The 8001-nt window shown below is 40.7% G+C and overlaps 1 non-coding gene across 1 annotated transcript; it reads right to left on the bottom strand.

Annotated features, from left to right (window-relative positions):
* On the bottom strand, positions 1–224 carry LOC123056385 (small nucleolar RNA U3). The gene has a single exon (XR_006426766.1). It is a non-coding gene; the product is annotated as a small nucleolar RNA U3 (small nucleolar RNA).
* Between the last annotated feature and the right edge of the window lie 7777 nt (positions 225–8001).

An 8001-nucleotide genomic window follows, 5' to 3' on the forward strand; every position in this document is an offset into this window, starting at 1 on the left:
ATCCAGGTAAGCAGGCTAGCGGCAACTTAACTGGTTCCCTCGAAAAAGGATACTAGCAACTTGGATGATCTTCAGCACTACCAACCTTAACAGATTCGAGCCGTTAATCATGCTCTGGCCCACAGGTCAGATGTCATCAACCAAGCTTAAGCACTTGCCTCCTTATTAGTCAAGGATGCAACGGTACGAATCCTATAGAACAGATCCTGTTCAAGTAAGGTCGTGCTACAATGCTGCGGTAATCCGTAAGCTGCTTCTGATCACCATAGGCAGACGAGGTGGGACCAAAACAAGCCTATGACACTGTTAGCTTTTTTTAGCAATGCTTTACTGTTAGCTTGTGTGGAGCAGCCGCTCTGGGCATTCCGCGGAAACCTACCCTAATAACGGACAGGGATCCAGTGACTGGCCACGCCGTAGCTGGCGGTCAGCTAGCCGTTGGATGAAGGATGTGCAGCCAAATCAAGTACTGTGGCAGTACGTATGGTAGCTGGCACAGTAGACAGGTCTGTTCAAGCAGATCTGTCCGTCGATTCTAGATCGAACGGTGCAAAGAGGTGGACAAGTTACCGTACGGTTCATTGGTGACTCGCCTCAGTCCCCCAATAAGGAGGCTGTTATGTCAAACTCTACTGACCTTAGCCTATTTTCAGTTCGCTAAGGAACATGATCTATATCTCGCTTATAGAGACGATAGCTTCCGTCTTATCTGAATAGTTCGTGCACATGGACCGGTCCATTACCGTGGTTGCTCGCTCGCTCGTTCTACGTATCAGTTTCATCAGTTTTTTTTTATATTTCGTTACATTTTTTCTTTTAGATTCCTTTTGTTTTCATCAGTTTTCTTTGATTTTCTGTTTTCGTCGCTTTTGTTTGTTTCTTTCACAGTTTCTAAAATTTGCTTTGTTTTATCTTCTTTGTTTTACTTTTTGTTTCTTTGTGTCTTTCTATTGGATTTTAGTGGTTTTCCTTGTTTTCTTTGTACATTTTTCGTATACATCAGGACCATTTTTTATATACATGTTTAATATGTTGCAAATATGTTATTAGTATTTTTGACAACTCATATTTTTTGATGTCCACTTTTTTCATACACATTGTACATTTTCTGTATACACCAAGAACATTTTTTATATACATGGTTTAACATTTTGTGAATACATGATTCACTTTTTTTAAATGTATATATTTTGATGTCGACTTTTTCCATAAACATTGTTCATATTCTTTATACAGCAGGAATATTATAAATATACACGTTTAACATTTCCAAATACATGGCTAACATTTTTTAACATAGACTTATTTTTAAGATGTAAACATATACTTTTTCATGTCCACTTTTTCATACATGGTGTACATTTATTTTCTATATCAGGACCATTAATATATACTCCCTCCGTCCGAAAATACTTGTCATCAAAATGGATAAAAAGAGATGTATCTAGAACTAAAATACATCTAGATACATCCTCTTTTATCCATTTTGATGACAAGTATTTCCGGACGGAGGGAGTACATATTAAATATTTTCCAAATACATGATGAACATTTTTTAAAAATTATATTTTTATGCCTATTTATTCCATACACATTCTACATTTTTGCATACTTTTCATATAATTTTTCATAAACATAGGAAATGTTTTTTTAATTGTATGATTAACATTTTTCAAAAATTTGTAAACTTATATTTTTCTACTTTTAAACATTATACATTTTTTGTATACATCAAAAACATTTTTTCTATGCATAATTAACATTTTTAAATGGATGATTATCTTTTTTAACTTTTATTTATAAAGTGATTTTGATAATAGATATATTTTAAATATTTTGAAATATAGGCAAACATAAAAAAATGAATTTAAAAATGTGAATAAAAAATGCTGAAGGCATGTGTCCACTCTGGGCCGGCCCAATCTGGCAGCTGCCTGAAGCGAGACACCCTACTGTCTCACGCCAAGTGAGACATAGGCGCGCCCCATGATAAGGGATAGACAGAGACTCAAGCATGATGGTGTTGTGTATCTGTGCCCACAGTCGATCATGTGCACTGCAGTAATTATTTTACGTATGTGGTTGTTAAAATCAAGCACCGAGAGATGGCTCGTGTTTGCAAACTTGATGCTCAAGACCCGCAAGCATTTCTCCGATACATAGTATGCAGTTCTCTTTTTAGATTACTGATCTTGCCCAACAAATTACAGGTTGGGCACTTGAATCGTGCTCTTCTACTATTGCCAGATAGCCGGATTCGGCCATGAGACTGCTAAAAAATATAGGCCTGCAAACAGAAAGATGGTGGTATCATTTGCCAAACAATAGGAAATATATCTTTGGCCCAATATGCAGTGCGGACCCATTTTAGTGGAAAAAAACCTCTATGCATTTCGTAGTGCCTAGCGTTAGCGCGTATTGCATCGGCCCAATATGGAGTGCCGACCTTCTATGGAATCCAGGCCCATTTTGTATTCGACGCCTCGCCCACTGCAAAGTCTGCTGTTGGTCAGCCTAGTATGGTCTTCGTTCGTTTGCTTCTTCCCTCTGTTGTTTGTTTATTATTATTATTATTATTATTATTATTATTATTATTATTATTATTATTATATTTCAGTTTTATTTCTCTGAAATGTTTTAAATAATTTCAATATTACAAAAATGAATTTACTTAGTTTTAAAAAATCACCATGCTTTAAAATTATATAATGTAAAAGATTGTTCGTTTCATACAATTCAGAAAAAAAAATTGTGCCATTTGAAAATCCTTCAAATGTTTAAAAATATTTTCATGAGATTTTAAAAATACATGAAAACGTTAAAATTTGTTCACCAAATTTGCAAAAGAAATATTCATACCATAAAAAAAAGTGATCATTACATTAAAATAATATTCGTGCATTTGAAAAATATGTTCGTGATTTAGTTTTAAATAGTATGAAATGAAAAAACTGTTCATGTAATTTAAAAAAAACCATTCCATTCAAAAAAATATTCTTGACATTTAAAAAATTATTCACATGTTTAAAAACATGGTCATGATATTTTTGAAAGTTATTCAACATGTGTTTATAAAATATTGAAGGTGTATTTGAAGAATGTTCAACATGCATTTGAAAAATGTGCAAGTTGTGTCAGAAAAATGTGCAACGTGAATTTTAAACAAAATGTTGGCATGTTATGAATTTTTCTGCATGTATTACAAAATCGACTTGTATCTGTAAAAACTATCACATGTATTAAGAAAAGAAAAGAAACAAATGAACCCAATAGTGAATAAAATAAAAACGTGTGGAACCTTCGCAAAACTGGGCGGAAGACTCGTAAAACCAATCTGTACCGGTCTATGGAAGTTTCGAAAAACCACATTGTGGGCCAGTCCAGTAAAGAATACGTTGTAGGCGTGGCTTTCTTTGGTCTCACAATAAGCGAAAGATAGAACTGACGAAGGCTGTGTAGCCCAATTCTAAGACATGCAGTTTTATCGGGCCGGGGTTTTCTACTCGATAGAGGCCCAATTTGTTTTTCACAACTCTTGTTCTTGGGCCCTTTGATTGGCAAATTAATTCACCGCAATTTCGTCTACGACATGTCGTACTCCCTCTGTTCCTAAATATAAGTCTTTGTAGAGATTTCACTATGAATCACATACGGATGTATATAGATGCATTTTAGAGTGTAGATTTACTCATATTTAGAAACGGAGGGAGTACATTTCATACATCTCAAAGCGAAACAGTCTGATCTATCCCCCAAAAGAAAAGCAAACTTGGTAACAAACCAAAAAGTACCTACGGGATGTGAAGATTGGCTTTGTACCTGACACAGACTGATTTAATAAGGGATCCTTCATGGTAGGGGGAGCATCTCTGTAGATCATATTCTTTGCAAGATATATATATCCGTCGTTCTTCTTTTTTATGTGGAGAAGATATTCGTTGTTCTCTATTTTTCTGTGGATAAAACTTTCATGGTAGTTATCATCATGGTGATTCATAAAACGGGTGACGCTCATGCTATGGGACGAGCTGCCTGTTGAAAGGTTTCTTCCATCATGGCAAATTTGCCGGTGGGGGCAATGGCAAAGACTGCATGAGCGGTCTGTAGTGATGGAAACAACCTTCAACGAGGCTGCTCGGCCAATAGCATGAGTGCTACACCGTCCATCCATGAATGCACACCACTGGACGGCAAGGATTAGCGCAACTGAGTTGTTCTTAACCTTGAGCATTGCCAGTTGACGTATCAAGTGGTTAAGGCATGGTTTAGGAAGATGCTACGTGTGGAGGCTTATGAAGATGGCCATTGCTTAGAATAGGAGATGGTCCATGAAGACAACGCGAGGCCACGAGAGCTTCACGGGTATTGTGTGGTGGACGCAAAATTGGCTCCATGCATACATCTCTAGGTGTATGGGCCACCGTTTGGCCCGCCGTATTGACTAAGAACGCACAAGTGGACATTGATCAGATGCCCTTAAGAATTCCTAGGAAGAAGGATTACCATCCATCTAGATAGGCATCCATAATTAGTGAGACCGTTTTGCTCTTGTCTAGATGTACACACTTTTAGGTGTGAGGTCGAAGTGAACTGAAACATCTTAGTAGCAAGAGCAAAAAAACTTAGTATTTATTCCATTGATTATCTGACTGGAATTCCTTCAGTTAATCATTCTAGTCCTTTTCTAAAAAAAAGTTAATCATTCTAGTCCTTGTTTGTTTTTTTGGTGGGACCATTCTCAGGCGAGGGTCTCGTCAGAGTCGTCTTGAATTCCGATGCGCTAGTTCCACCGTAGGAAACCTAACCATATAAGCTAGCTTAGTTCATGAAATTATCTAGTTATAATATAAATGCCATCACAAAGGAGCTAAATAGTAATGTTACAACTCATAGTTCAAACGGAAAGAAAGAAAACAAAAAATTGGGAACATCAGTTTTACATAAATGGATACACAAGGCACACACCTGTTAAGCCTTGCCCGGAGTCAACTACCTCACGATTCGCGAAGTTGTTGGATCCAGCACGAAGGGCACAATAAGTTAAGTTTTAATCGTTGAACTTATGATTTTGCATATGAAAAAAATTGATGTTCTTGGTCATGGGTAGCAAGTTTCATTGTTGAAACTTTAAGCAATTTTTTTTGTCGGTCACAGGTACTAAAGTCGTGATTTTATCAGTCGCTTGTACTAAGTCTCAAGAGTTGAATTTAATATATTTTTTCAAAATTCGTCAAAATGTATTTAACATGGATCTTATTTGAAATCTCTCATCACGAAAACCACGAATATGGAAACAGAACTTAATTCGGACTTCTTATTCAAAAGATATGAAAGTTTGAAAAATGAAAGCCAAAAGAAAAAGCACGCGCGAGGGAGAAACAGGCACCTGTGTGCCTCAAATCCTCTCCCTATGACCTCTAGGCACAAAACGGCGCTACATGGTTGTGACGCCCCCGATTCAATCGTACACTAATCATGCACGCAAATGTGTACGATTAAGATCAGGGACTCACGGTAAGATACCACAACACAACTCTACAACATAAATAAGTCATACAAGCATCATAATACAAGCCAGGGGCCTCGAGGGCTCGAATACAAGTGCTCGATCATAGACGAGTCAGCGGAAGCAACAATATCTAAGTACAGACATAAGTTAAACAAGTTTGCCTTAAGAAGGCTAGCACAAAAGTAGCAACGATCGAAAAGGCAAGGCCTCCTGCCTGGGACCTCCTAACTACTCCTCGAAGCCGAACTCCATGTAGAATCATCCTCGGGATCTCTAGCTCCTGGACTCCATCATCTGGTTGCGACAACCAGATATAGAAAGGGGAAAAGAGGGAGAAAAGCAACCGTGAGTACTCATCCAAAGTACTCGCAAGCAAGGAGCTACACTACATATGCATGGGTATATGTGTAAAGGGCCATATCGGTGGACTGAACTGCAGAATGCCAGAATAAGAGGGGGATAGCTAATCCTGTCGAAGACTACGCTTCTGGCCACCTCCATCTTGCAACATGTAGAAGAGAGTAGATGGTAAGTTCACCAAGTAGCATCGCATAGCATAATCCTACCCGGCGATCTCCTCCTCGTCGCCCTGTTAGAGAGTGATCACCGGGTTATATCTGGCACTTGGAAGGGTGTGTTTTATTAAGTATCCGGTTCTAGTTGTCATAAGGTCAAGGTACAACTCCGGGTCGTCCTTTTACCGAGGGACACGGCTATTCGAATAGATAATCTTCCCTGCAGGGGTGCACCACATAACCCAACACGCTCGATCCCATTTGGCCGGACACACTTTTCTGGGTCATGCCCGGCCGCGGAAGATCAACACGTCGCAGCCCCACCTAGACTCAACAGAGAGGTCAACACGCCGGTCTAAATCCTATGCGCGCAGGGGTCTGGGCCCATCGCCCATTGCACACCTGCACGTTGCGTACGCGGCCGGAAGCAGACCTAGCCTAGCAGGCGTTCCAGTCCAATCTGGCGCGCGCCGCTCCGTCGCTGACGTCAAGAAGAGCTTCGGCTGATACCACGACGTCGAGTGCCCATAACTGTTCCCGCGTAGTTGGTTAGTGCGTATAGACCAAATGGCCAGACTCAGATCAAATACCAAGATCTCGTTAAGCGTGTTAAGTATCCGCGAACGCCGACCAGGGCCAGGCCCACCTCTCTCCTAGGTGGTCTCAACCTGCCCTGTCGCTCCGCCATAAAGTAACAGTCGGGGGCCGTCAGGAACCCAGGCCCACCTCTACCGGGATGGAGCCACCTGTCCTTTCAGCCCCCTCATCAGAATCACTTGCGGGTACTCAATGAGCCGACCCGACTTTAGTCACCACATGTTTCATGTATATAAAGTATATAGTATATACCCGTGATCACCTCCCGAAGTGATCACGGCCCAGTAGTATAGCATGGCAGACGGACAAGAGTGTAGGGCCACTGATGGAACACTAGCATCCTATACTAAGCAGTAGGATAGCAGGTAAGGGTAACAACTGTAGCAACAATGACAGGCTATGCATCAGGATAGGATTAACGGAAAGCAGTAACATGCTACACTACTCTAATGCAAGCAGTATACAGAAGAATAGGCGATATCTGGTGATCAAGGGGGGGCTTGCCTGGAAGCTCTGTTGTACAGGAAGAAGGGTCGTCGGTGATGTAGTCGTACTCGGTGGCATCAGCACCGGTCTCGGGGTCTACCGGAGAAGAAGAGGGGGAAGAAACAGTAAATACGGAGCAAACGAAGCATCACAAAACATAACGAGGAAATACACGGTGCTAGGTATGCCCTAACGCGGTAGTAGGTGATACTGGCGAAGGGGGAAAACATCCGGGAAAGTATTCCCGGTGTTTGACGTTTTCGGACAGACGGACCGGAGGGAAAAAGTTCCATGTTCGCTATGCTAGGGACGTGTGGCTGACAAACAGACTACGTATTCGGATTCGTCTCGTCGTTCTGAGCAACTTTCATGTACAAAGTATTTTCATCCGAGCTATGGATTATTTTATATTAATTTTTAAATATTTAATTCATTTTTTAATTAACAGAATTAATTTAATTAGAAAATGCAATTATGACGTCAGCATGATGTCAGGGTGATGTCAGCAGTCAACTAGTCAGTTGACCTAGTCAAATTGACATGTGGGTCCCACTGTCATTGTCTGAGACTAACTAAGCAGGTTTAATTAGTTTAGTTAATTGATTAGGTTAATTAAACTCAATTAATTAAGTTATTTAATTTAGTTAATTAATTAATATTTTTATTTATTTATTTATTTATATCTTTTTTTTCATTTTCGTTCTTAGGGCGTGGGCCCCGTTTGTCATTGGCCCAGCGGCCATACAGGGCGCAGGCGACGGGTTACGGGCGCGCCCCGTTCGGGCGCACGCCCAGGGGCACGCGGGCGTGGGCGCTGGCGGCCACGGCGGGCCCGGCGCCGACCAGGGATGGGCGCAGGGCGCAACCCGCCCAGTGCGGGGGGAGGTTGCCGGT

The sequence above is a fragment of the Triticum aestivum genome, chromosome 2D (genome assembly GCF_018294505.1).
Source record: "Triticum aestivum cultivar Chinese Spring chromosome 2D, IWGSC CS RefSeq v2.1, whole genome shotgun sequence".
Lineage (NCBI taxonomy): Eukaryota > Viridiplantae > Streptophyta > Magnoliopsida > Poales > Poaceae > Triticum > Triticum aestivum.